Below are 13,790 nucleotides of genomic sequence, written 5' to 3' on the forward strand. Positions count from 1 at the left end.
GCTTTATGTAGTTGTCTACTAGTTGCGAAGTAAAGTGTGGTTGATCTCATATGAAGCATTGCTATCTATTGAGTTCTTAGATTTATCTTAGTCTTCCTAAACCCTTTCCCCTTTAATCTCAATCCATTCCAATTTAATTCATTTGAAGCATAAGCATCACATAATTTCTATAAATCATGATGAAATTCCAGCCACAACAAAGAAGTGAAAGAATGATCAAATGTAAGTCCCCTTGGATTACCAACAAACATCAAAGCCAAACAAGACTATATCCACAGTAAAGTTTCTAGTATGCAGTTGGAACCTTGGAGTTAAAGTATGATCTTCCTGTAATCTTATCATACATCTAATTTTGATCAAGAGAGCATAAAGTGACCTTTGGAAAACTTTATTGTGTGTTCGTGTGGTCACAAAACACCCATTTTAATAGACCAATGAGAAAATAGGAGTCATTACATCAAAGTTTGTGCCATTCACATATAAGTTGTCTACTTGGAAGAGTCAAGTTCAGTGAATCTATACGCTTTGACTTGGAATTGTTGATTGGTGGATGAAGGTGAGTTGTCATCACCTAATCTACCTACACACCATGTCTTGCTACCTCATCACAAGCAATATCTCTTGATACTCATCATTGTCCAATCCTTTGACAAATGTGATTGGTCATATTCCCAAATTGTAGCAATTTATAATATATAGAAGTACTGCAATATGTCAGAAGGGAATTCATGGTGAATAAGACAAAACTAGTCACAAGGCTTAGCAACTAAACTTGTTAAATTTGAGGGTTTCAAGACCTTTCTTGTCAGCAATGAATTTGATGCTTCCGATTGAAATTTTGACATGACTATGATGAATCCAATATCAAATCTAACTTTGATAAATGCAGAGGTATACTCCAAATTGGTTTACCCTCAATTTGATTGAGAATTGGTGTTACAAAGGCATTTGTAATTTTTAGCTCGACCTTGACCTAAATCGAGTTGTTTATATGGATTGGGGTTGTTTAGGTATCTTTAATGGTGTACTTTATAAGTTGAAGGATTTCCAAGGCACATGGATTTTATTTTATATGTACTGTATGAACCTTAGACTATTTATTGCAAGGTTTGTTATAATGTATACGTATTGCTTGCATTTTATTTCATGTGAGACCAGTGATTTTAGGAGCACTCAAAATTTAACAGTTATTAATAAACAACAAAGCCAACATATTAAATTAATTTCAAAATTTCATCTGAATGTAATCTTGCTACAATTCTAGAGACTTTGATATCAAAATAAAATCATAAATGTTCTACCATCTCTTCAAGGTTTCTTCTCAATGACATACTTCAAATAAATTTTTTCAGTATCATAATTCTCAATATACTTTTCAATCTAGAGAAATGAACTAGGGGGAAAGTTTAATGATGGTTTTATGCATTATCGATTACGTCAATTGGGTTCATAGAATATTATTGTTGCGGATCATAACTCCTTAAACTCTCTCTCATCCTAATGATGGATCATGTTGTGTGACTTGAAATATGATGTTATACAAAATTTCATACACAATTGAATCCAAAAACATAATATCGATCACATGAAAAGCTATATATTTTCTATCAATTTATAGAACTTTGTCTATATATTCTCAATAGTTTTCTTGATTTGCATATTGAGCTAATTTAAACATTGTGTTTATTCATGAGTGTGATAGTAATTTGTTCTTACCATAAATACAATCCTAACACAAAGTGACAATTTTGTCCTTGAACCTTTTTTTCTCCCATCTATTTAATCATCTAGGTCTACTAATATCCTTAATTTATGTTCTCTTTCTCTTTCTTTGTTGAACGCTTGCCCTAATGATGGATTGTGGTGTTTGATCTAAAACGTTTGCAACAACAAAATCTACACAATCAAATCCACAAGAGTAACAAGAAAATCATTATGAACTATGGAAACTTAAATGAATTTAATTATATGACAATCCAACTGAATAAACATTGCAAGGAACAATGAATTTTTTTTTAAGAAAATAATTTTGTTGAGTGTTTGTAATTGATACATATTTCTTTGATTTTCAAGTTAATCTCTAAAAACATACTCTTGTCATTTAAGACTCGTTTGTAAATTTTTTTATCAAACACACTTTAACAGATTGAAGTTAGAATATTGAAAGGATCTACAAAACTTATCCCCAAGCTAAAAAATTAACATAGCATAATGAAAAACAATAAGTCTTTGTGTAACATAGATTATATTATATTTGTACCATAAAAGAATGCTTACAAACAATTTACTATATCCCATTCTACATCAGACTGTGATTATTCCCAAATCCCTCTGACCTTCAAAACCTTTTACAAAAAGTCCCCAAAACTTCCTCTTTGCTCCCAGCAATGCAACACATAGAAAATTAAAAATCCCACAACCATAATGGGAAACCCCAGTTACAGCCAATTCACAAAACAAATACGAACTGAAAAATCATTATGGAGGCAATACAATTTTTCCACCTTCAACATTTAGGTTACAAGTTGCCTTATAGGAAGCTAATCCAATAAGAGGGACCTTTATATCAATCTTCATACATAGTGAAAGTTTCCCTCCAGATAACGCTATAACATTTAGAGTTTAGAAAGAGCTTAGATTGAAATGCCCATTTTCAAAACAAGCTCAGAAATGTCGACAAGTGAGTTTGTATTTTCCAATATTTTTTAATAAATAAGAAGTTAGTGGCCACAAGTATACGTTAAGCGAATCCATCAATACTAATTAACATATTACACATTAAAATTATAAAACTTAGACCTGCTTTCAAATTCACAAACTCAAATTTGTAAAATTTCCTGCATAGCAAAACTGCAGATCTAGCTAGAAAGAAAGAAAGAAAACTTGGAGAGAAATGAAGAAGAAAAACAGAAAAGATGAGAATGAAAATCTATTAATTCATTGTGTAAATAACATTATGCAAATGCATGCCTTTATACAATAACAACCACCGCATGAAGATAAGATTACGGTGGAATCAAAGGCAATCAATGGCGGTGAAAGAGGCATAGCATAGCATGAATAGCTAACTAGTTGTTTGCATTGATCACTTAGTTAGACTTAGATAACATAGTGCATGGCTGCCTTATTTATGGTGGAACTATTGCTTCCCATAAATTACAGACATGAGACAAGTGCATGTGCATGCGCTAACAAAATTGTGTTACAGTAAATAGTCCATTAGGGAACACTCTGATCTTAAGATTTCATAATCAAGTGTAACATTTAAGATAAACTTGCAGCAATGATAACTAATCCCTTCTTATTTCAAGTTGTAATAAAACATTAATTATAGCATAACAAAATGAAACAATATAAATAGCACCTAGTTTAGGAATTCCATTTTATTGTGAAAAACTTGAGACTTCTAATTCACTTTTTCAGACTCATGCTTAATAAAAAGCTTAAAGACGTCCAAATAAATTCCACCAAAGAATTTCATTGCCTCTTTCTAGCAGTCTATCAAAACAATGATGTGGACTTGAAATAATGTTTCAAAAATAATAAGCAGACTAAAATTTGGCAAAGTTCAAGAAATTATTTGTGTTTGACACAATCTAGTCTCTCCATAAACACACCTTAAACAACAATGTCAAGATTTCAAATCATACTTTAACAATGAACATTAGTTAATGTAAGGGAATTGAAATGAAAACCTAAGGGCAGAACTTAGTCCGATCAATTCAGTTAATATGATACTAAACATGCACTTGTTCACTTGTGACATACTTGAGCATTATTTGTTTGTCCTCTCAATTGATATGTAGTCAAATGAGGACTGTCAAATCCTTTGTTCCTACAACAGAAAAAATCCTAAAGTAGGCTAATCCTCAACGGGTTTTGTTTTTTGACAAAATATTGTCATTAGCTTCAAATTATCTAGAGTCGTTGAAAATTCTAGTTACCCTAATCATCTGCAAAACAAAGAACCACCAAATTAAAGTATTTCAAAAGATTTTGAGCAGTGTGAGAGGAAAGGGTTAATATCAAGCCCCAATTAAAATCCAAAGCAATGCCTTGGCTACTCTAGAAGCAATTGATGCATATGTTGTAGAGGACATCATGGCCAATGCCTAGATCACTGGTGATCAAATCAATGGCCTTGTCAATGGCCTTATTGGTATATATTTCCCAATCTTAAGAAGAGATGACAATACAGATTGAAGAAGTAGAGCACGGAGATTTGTAGGTATCCTATCATATTCTTCTTTTCATCATAGTAGTATAATTACATTGTAATCTATGGAAGAAAACTAATACCTTTAAGTTGCTAATTAGTTTTAAGCCTTCTCTTTCTAAATATTTACCCCATTTAGAAAAATGAAGTTTTTTTGGCATTTTGAAACTACAAATAGCCTCAAGTTCTTACAAGTTCTATTTTTGATCTCTATCTCTCATATTGGTTGTGATTCCATTTGATTCAACATCCCTAAAGGGGCATGCTAGCTACAGATCAAACACAACAATGTTGAAGACCATTATATTTTTAGGCTTTGCAAGCTTGAAGTGACTCCAAAGAAAATTTTACATTCTAAGATCTTGTGCAATTGTGAGATAAAAGTAGATATCATTGCACAATCAAAGGCTCTAGAACTTATCACATTCTTTCACCGATTAACATGACTAGTTAAGTGTTGTATGATTGTGTGGTCCTTGCAAGGAAGAAACTAACATGAGTGCCTACAAGGTCAATCTGGTTGGTGCGTTGTATAAAAACCCCATCTCACAAGCATTTTTTACAACAACTTGTTATATTTTTTTAAGCATCTTGAATCCCTTAAACCTTCCTCAAAAGCCCCACATATTTCTAAATGAATAATCACTTTGTTTTTACATTTTAGAACTATCTCATTGAGACTTGGATACAAATGATTCTCAAAAATCCATTTGTTAGATGGTCCCCAAGATTTGGTTATTATCAATCTGAACTGCTTTATTGCTAACCTAGGGTATTGACACAATAGATTTGGCATCTAAACATGGTTCAATTCATACTTGATGAAATTTTAGTGGGAGTGAGAATGAAATATAAAGACAAAGAGAGGAAAGAACCAAGGAGCATTTCATGTGTAAAAATATAGTCATGCCACCATTTCCAAAGGAGGGGATTATTTTTACTTAAAGGAACCCACATGATTAGGCCTTCTAGACTGTTCTTAGCCACAACCACAACCATAGACAAGAATTTATTCAAAATTCTCCAAAAACTATCTTGTTAGTTTGGCATGGTTAGTAATGTAAAAGACTTTTAGGATTTAAAAGATACCAAATGGTAGCAATCATCTAGGCTTTTATTTCTTCCAATTTTTCTATTACAATTTTTTTCCCTTGCTTCACTCTTCCAAAGATTTTCTAAGCCCTACCTTTGTTAACTTTTCACTGTTGAAATGTACAATAGGAAGAAAGGGATGCATGGATATGTAATATGCACCCTAGTTTTCTACCCAACTTTTTTCCAAATTTTACCCTTTATATCATAGGCAATTTGACAGGCAGTTTGGTAACATCCCTTGGCAAATTTCTGATATTTTTTCACTGTGCTTCCTTGTGGTGCAAATATATTTGGTTGTTTTACATGCATGAATTGATTTCGGGTTTGCAAGTTTGTGTATTTCAAATTACACAAAAATTGCATTGGGAAATCACTAAGACGGTTAATGAGTTCTTGATCTCATCTCTTTTCAATGCAATTGGCATCAAATTTTAGAGATTTGTAGCATATTTAGTGGACTGTATAATGTAATTTTTCTTCCAGATAGATAGCAAATAGGTAGCCTTAGTTGCTTAGTTACCCTTTCATTTGCAGACTAAGAGATTGTAGCTTACAATGTTGGGCAGATCATTCATAAAAAATACTACTACCATACGCCAAAGCTTAATACACATTTTTTCCCATGTTAAACCTCTGCAAAGTTCCACACCACTATTTGGTTTATTCTCACATCCGCTACAACCTCCACATTTTGACTTGAAGTCTAATCAAACACTATGCACAGGAGAAAATACATAACAACAGGGCATCTCACCGAGGCACAGAGTCCCTCCTAGAAAAAAGCCCTTATCACGCCTAGATTATTGCAAATAAACTCCATGCCCTACCATTTATATCCCACAAACTACTCCAAAATTTCAAGTCTAGCAAGTATTGAAATTTTGATTTCGATCAATGAACGTGTGGCAGGTGAAATATTCAATGCGAGATAAACGTTATAATTCTCTGAAAGTCATTTATCTTTGCCTTGAGACTGGAAAATATTTTTTACAGTATGAAACATTACATTCCTATGGGAGCATCGGTTTATAATGTATGGGAGTACTGCAGTATGTCAGAAAGGAATTCATGGTGAATAAGACAAAATTGGTCACAAGGCTTAGCAGTTAAACTTGCTAAATTTGGGTTGTAGCTATTCTGGCTCCAAAACGGCATGCCCCTACATGATGTCGAAGGCATACCATTCAAGTACGAAATGTCATGAGACCGACGTTCCTGTGCTCCATGGATAACATGGAGGTATTTATGGCCACGATGACGTGGATGATGTTGCCTTTTTGCGTTTGACAGAAAAGCTTGCTCATGGTTAACATTTTGTCGATTGATGTCACGGCGATGGGATGGTTACATCAAGCGAGGTGGTTAACATCAAATCTTACACGCAGTTAACATTTTTGCATCCACGCGGTTAACATTTTTGGTAATATTTTTGGCGTCCACGAGGTGACTGAGATCGCCAATCACGTGTTATGTGCATAGTTTTCAATATTTATTTTTTTTGTTTTAATGAAAACTCGATTTCCCAAAATTTTTGGATATATTTCATACAGGAGCTGCATGTAGAACTCTTATCGCAGAGGAGGGGAAAAAATTCGAAGAAATCCATTGAGATCGTTGTGGTTGAATGTCCCTGGTTGAATCATTGAGCGAAGGAGTTACACTTCCATTAGAGTTATAGGTATGCATTGTCAAGATATATGTGGCTCTGAAGGGGAGGAAAAAGTCGACCGCATGCATAGCGTGAGTTGTATGGGTATATTATTATGGATGCGTCCCCATTTGAGGGTTTCAAGACCTTTCTTATCAGCGATGAATTTGATGCTTCTAATAGTGATTTTGACATGACTGATATATCTGACATCAAATCTAAGCCTACCAAATTTAGAGGTATATGCTAAATGGGTATACCCTCAAATTGATTGAGAATTGATGTAGCAAAGGCATTTGTAAATTTTAGGCCCGAATTTCACATAAATTGAGTTGTTTGTATGGATTGGGGTTGTTTAGGTATATTTAATGGTGTACTTTAAAATTTTAAGGATTTCTAAGGTATGTGGATTTTTTTGATATGTAAGGTATGAACCTTAGGTAATTGATTGCAAGGTTTGTTATAATGTATACATATTTCTTGGATTTTTATTTCATGTGAGACCAGTGATTTCAAGACACAAAATTTTAAAAATTAATAAACAACAAAGCTAACATATTAAATTAATTTCAGAATTTCATCTAAATGTAATCTTGTTGCAATTATAGAGACTTTAATTTCAAGATAGAATCATAAATGTTTTACCCATAAAAACAAATAGTCTACAAAAAAACACGATTATACTCTATTAATCTTGAATCCTGGAGCCAACTGTTTATTCCCCGAAAGAATCATTGACCCAGTTTTCAATGACTTTTTGCATTTAAATCATCTTAAAATCATGTTAAAACAAAAAAAAAGGGGCAAAAAAAGTGAAAAAATCGTTGTAAAACTCACCCTAGAAAAACTCTTGAAATTACTTAGTTGCTCAAAAATAGGGTTGATTCAAGATGGAATTAGTCAATATGGAATTAACTGTTAAAAAGGTTGTTATTTTGTCTCTTTTTTTTCTCTCCGACCTTTGAAAATCCCTAAATAAAGGAGTGAAAGAGCAATGGCGGTCATCAACCGAATTTGAGAGGGCCTTAATCATCCTAAATTATGGGGGGCATATAAGATAGTATTGAAGCAAGTGGCAAATTTTCTCTAAATCGTAGCTTCGATATGACTCAAGATCTCCGCATGCTCTGCAACATGGATTCTAATGCAAACAAGTATATAATTAATACTGTATACTATCTTTAAAATTAATACTATTATACATGGCATTTTGACAGGGAATGAGCGAACCCCTAGAGTTTATAATTAATACTATAAAAGAAGTTTTAAAAAAAGACAAACTATTATAGACTATGAATATGTATTAATATTTATATAATAAACTATAAATTAAAAGTAAAACTTGGGTATTTATCTTGGTTTGATCCTAGAGAGACCACTTACAAATGATCTCTTCCCACGAGGCCATTTCTCAGGGGTCATCATTCCCAAAACTTCACTTGTTCAAACCCACAAGCTCAATGACCCAACGAAGGCTAGTGAGCTCAATGGACTAGCAGGGGTTTGAATTTTGGTGGTTGCCTCACAACCGAATTGTTTCTTCCATGATACTAAAAATCCAAATACATATATAATATATATAGATATAGATATATGATTTTTAATTTATAATTGATATAGTTAATTTTTGCTCAAACAAAAACATACAATTCATTATGTGAGCAATATGTCCCAAATTCTGTATGAAATAAATCTGAATGATAACAAACAAGATTTTATACTTGTAATAAAACAACCTTCAACACATAATCATTAAAATTTGTCTATCTAAAATAGTAGCTGCAAGCTAGGTATTGCCAAAACCAGTGGCTTCCTAATATTTTACTACAACTAAACAAATGCATTTTGTTGAATTCTACCCCATATAAAAGACTCACAAAATTGTCATCGGGGAATATAAAGGATTGCAACCGTGGGATATGATTTGATAAGCTTTCTCAAATATTGAACTACCCCTAGAAAACTCCTTGCCTCAATCATAATGAAAGTCTTCAATCACTTCAAAACAGCTTTCACTTTTACTAAATTCCTAACAATGGTTGGATCCCTATCTAATAAATTTTGATCTCAGCGTAGACACCTAAAAATGTCTCATTGATCCTACACTAATTATTCATCTATTTAATTAAGTAAATTTTTAATTATTTGATTAAATTAATTATTTCTTCTAATCATCACCCTTCGGCACTTCTGATTATTCTATTTCTATTCTCAAATCATTTAATCAGTTAACCCTCTTCTAAATATTAATTAAATATTATTTATTTAATTAATTGTGACTTATTCCTTAGTTAAATAATCTTTATTATTTAAATAAACTCATTTCTAATGTTTAAATAATTTCAACTAAATTATTCAAATTAATTATTTATTCCTCTAATTCCCCAAATTCTAATTCCAATTAATTTCATCTAATTTCATTTCATCTTTTTCCCAAATTCAAATTTCACCTAATTCCAATTAATTTCATTTCTTCCAAATCAACATTTCACCAAATGTTAATTTCAGTTAATTTCATGTTTATTTCAGCATTCGAAAGTCCAAATTCAAATCCAAATTGAAAATGAAAATCAAATTCAACTTTAAAATCCTACAGCACATGTTGAAAGTCAAACTGATTGATCAAATTAGTTAACTAATCAATCCCTCTTTTTAACTCTCAATCAACTTTTTCTAACTAATCAATCAATTCAGTCTTCTAAACCATCTAATCAATCATCTCCCAATCAATTTAGTCAACTGACTAATCTATTCAGTCCACTATCCAATCAATCTAGTTAACTCCTCAATCAAATGAGTTAACAAACCAATCAATTTTGTTAACAGATCAATCTATTGAGTTCACCGATCAATCAATTTTATTAATCTAGAAATTCAACCTCATTTCTCATTTCAAGCTAGAATCACAGTCTTCAAAATAGTTGTCTAATCTATGTAGGAAATCGGTGCAATACTTGAGAGCTAATTCAACAACAACCAAGGAGAAGAGCAATGGAAGCCTTGTTGAATCAATTGAGGGAGTCTTAAATTAGATTTCAATTCATTTCATAATTCAATTGATGTTAGCATTATTTCATTGTAATTTAGGAGTAATTTTATTAGATTAGAGCTGGTGATTTGCTCTATAATCTAATTATGTTATCTACGCTTAATTCACCCCTGAATACATTTGGTGGACCCGACGTGAAAGATCAGATTTAACCTTTGCTCTCTATTTTATTCAATTTTGCACATTCGTATGAGCCCAGAAAATGCAGGTCTGCAATTAATAGTGCAAAAATTGCACTTACTAATATTAGTTCACAATTGATGTTAAAATGTCTCGCAATTGCATACTATTCAAATGTCTCGCAATTGCTAAAAATGATCCGCAATTGCTAGATCGGGTCAAAAATCAATTTTTGTTTGTCGTTTCTCACTTAATTGATCTTGCACACCTCACCCATAAATGTTTTCTAATTCTGGAAAACTCATATTTTTGCATGAAATGTGTCTAATTTGATGGCAGGTAAGGTGACTTTTAAAATTTCAAGTGCCAGGAGTGCAAGACAACATAGAAGACAACAAAGAATGTACCAAGGGCTTCTAAAGGAAGAAAGACAACTTTGTGAAATTGAAGAGGGAGAGGCAATCGCTCAATACCATAGAAACATTCATCGATTCCTTGCCAAATTTAATTTTATGATGACATCGAAGTGATGGCTAGCGTGATCTGGAGTGACATCATCGCAGAATAAACTTCTCTCTTTTGTCTTATATTTATGTTTAAATTAAATTCTGACTATTAACTAATTCACAATTGACAGGACATTGATACACAATTGCTCAAAGATTAGTTAGCAATTGATAGCATAGTAGTTCACAATTGATAGCATAGTAATTCACAATTGATAGCACAATAATCCGCACTTGATCAATAGGTAATTCACAATTGATTAGTAGTTAATTTGCAATTGCCATTTAAAATTTTCTTCACTTTGCCTTTGATGTTTGTTGATTTTTGTCAGACTACTCTCTGATTGTAAAAAGACAAAGCTCTGTAACTGAGGGAAAGATAGGCTAGATAGCCCACCATGTGTCCACTAATGTCATTTTCATTTGCAGGGTTAGAGTAAAAAACTTTCTTTTGGTGCTTTTAAAAAGAACAAATTAAAATCTTTTCTTCACAAATTCCTACGAGGATTAAAAATGAATACCATGCTTGTGTGGAGCAACATCTCCACTTAGAGTAAAGAATCATTTCAATGAGACGATAAAAAGAATTATGTTTCATGTGTCTTTGAAGTGATAGGTATTATGCTCTGCCCTTTAATGCCTGATCAGAAAACCAGACTCTCTTCTTTTATGCTTTCATTTAATTTATGTACTTACATCCTTTAGAGGGCTTGCCTTCCTGAGTGGCTTTGAGGGGGTCGGTGTGAAGGGAACGACCCAAGTGAGTATGACTAAAGCTAAGTATTCTAACTCACTATAATCAAATCTCTTTTTGAGATGAAAATCTTTGGGGACAGAGTATATTTGAGTTATCTCATATCGGCACTTTGTAGGGCCTTGAGGTCTCAATCACACTTGCATGACTACATCTTGCTTAGTACTTTATTGGGCTATAGGCCTCAATCGCGCTTGTGCAACTTCAAAGAGTATCTTCGAACATAAGCCTTTACTAAAAGCCATAGCAATAGAGGCCAAACTGAGTCAGTAACCAAACACTTGAATTATCATAGTGCAAGGGTGGTGAATAATCTGCCCCTAAGATACTCACCATATATCTCCCAGAATAATGGGCCAATTGAGGAGCAATCTTCTTTGGTCTAATTTTTGGAAAAAGGCAAAAAATGGGCACACCTTAGGGTGTGACAGGGTTGTTTGACCTGATTGAGTATCAAGATGTGGGTTGTGGTAATACTTGTCACCTTTTGTCTTTAGAAGAGTCTACTTGATGTGTTATTGAATTGCTACAAATACTATCGAAAACAAAATGGGATCTTGAAAAAGATCTCAACATTCATTAGGATTTGAAAAAATCCTTCAAACAAGTACTCTTTTTGTTTAAGATTTTTTTTCTTTGCTTGCTACGGTATCTTTGCAAATACCAAAGTTCAACAGGGTCAAGTTTCAATATCAACATCAAACATCAGATCATAATCAAACTTTTTTGAACACTCTATAAATGGAAAGCATGGCACTTTCAAGTGATCTTAAGTCCTGGGCATTTAGTTCATGCATAGTCCTTTAGTGTCCTCATATTACACAAAGTCCTTGCACAAGTCCTCACATCACAAAAGAGTAGTCTTAAATCAAGTTTTCATCCACTCATATAGAATTTAGTATTGCATTAGAGTCTTAGAAGCATACCTAAGTACATGGGTCTGAAAGGAGACGACGAATTGAGAAACCCGATCTTGGCCCAAACAACGACCAATTAGCAATAATTGATAGTTTGGACAACCTCGTTTTAAAATTAAAAGTTAATCGTGACTAGTACGACATAGTTGAAACTGTCATAGACAATGAGATTCGTAAATTTGTCCTTCTTGATAAAAATTTGAGGAAAAAGATAAAAAAAGGCAGCTCAAAAGGACGTCAATAGATAATTGGTCAAAAAGACCATAGCAGAGTTTCTAAATTCTCATTAGAGTTCTTAAAGAAAAGTGTCAATCATTCTTAGGTTCTACATAGTCTACATTCTAAGCTTTAGCATATGGGTCTGAAAAGAAACAGTAAATTCCCATTTGAGCAACCCAATCTTGAGCCAAACAATGTTCAATTAGAAATAATTGATGGTTTGAATATTCTTGTTGAGTAATTGATAGTAGATCAAGAGCAAAATGACATAGTTCAAGCTGTCATAAATGATGAAGTTTGGAAGTTAGTACAAATTAATATAGACCTCAAAAATCAAATCAAAGAAGAGGTAAAACTAGAACCATTCGGCAATACACTAAAATCCTTGTGTTTGAATTCTGAAATCCTTGGTAGCAAGTCTTCATTCATAGATTGCATTTTAGTCTTTAGAGAGTCTTAGAAGCATACCTAGTTGCATGGGTTTGAATGGAGATGGTCGGTTTCCATTCGAACAACTTCAATAGTGTGTCTTTATGGGACCTTGGATTTAGTTGAGTCTTGCATTCGCATTTTAGAGAGTCTTAAAGAGTCAAGATCACTTTGGAATAACATTCATGCCATTAACACATGCTCAAAAGGAAAAATATCATATGGATCCTAACAACGACCCTTCGGTTAACCCCACATGAAACATGAATCTATCCACAAATCAACAAACACAGGGTCGGAGACTTGCAACCTTACCAACAAACACAAACAGGTTGCCTTCCATTGATGAAATACACCATAATCTAACAAAATAAGAATTGGAGGAAGGCCAACAAGATCCAACAACGCTTATGATCCTCAACACCCTCATCAACAATAATAGAGACATATACCTTGCCCTTTTAGTCCAAAATGGAGCCAAGTTACTTCTAGGGGTAGACATTCTGGCAATATTTCTACCAGGTGTGACATTGAATCAAAATGTTAGCCATTTGGAGGAATTGATTATGTGTCGCATTGATGTTTTGTCATTGATGTCAACACTAGCTACTTTGGCTGCTTTATCAGTATCCTTTTGGTCTCGGTAGGTTGATTGGTTTATGGTTGGATTAGATCATGTTAATCCGGTATACTCCGGTATGCTTTGGCTTATGGAATTGGCTTAGATCTGCTATTCATGCTACTTAGATACATGTCCATTCAGTTGGTTTTGATTTGGTGATCGAATCCTATCTTGTATGCTGGTAAGCCTGGTTTGTTGATCCGGTGAGGGTTTCA

This window comes from Cryptomeria japonica, chromosome 2, assembly GCF_030272615.1.
Source record: "Cryptomeria japonica chromosome 2, Sugi_1.0, whole genome shotgun sequence".
Classification (NCBI taxonomy): Eukaryota; Viridiplantae; Streptophyta; class Pinopsida; order Cupressales; family Cupressaceae; genus Cryptomeria; species Cryptomeria japonica.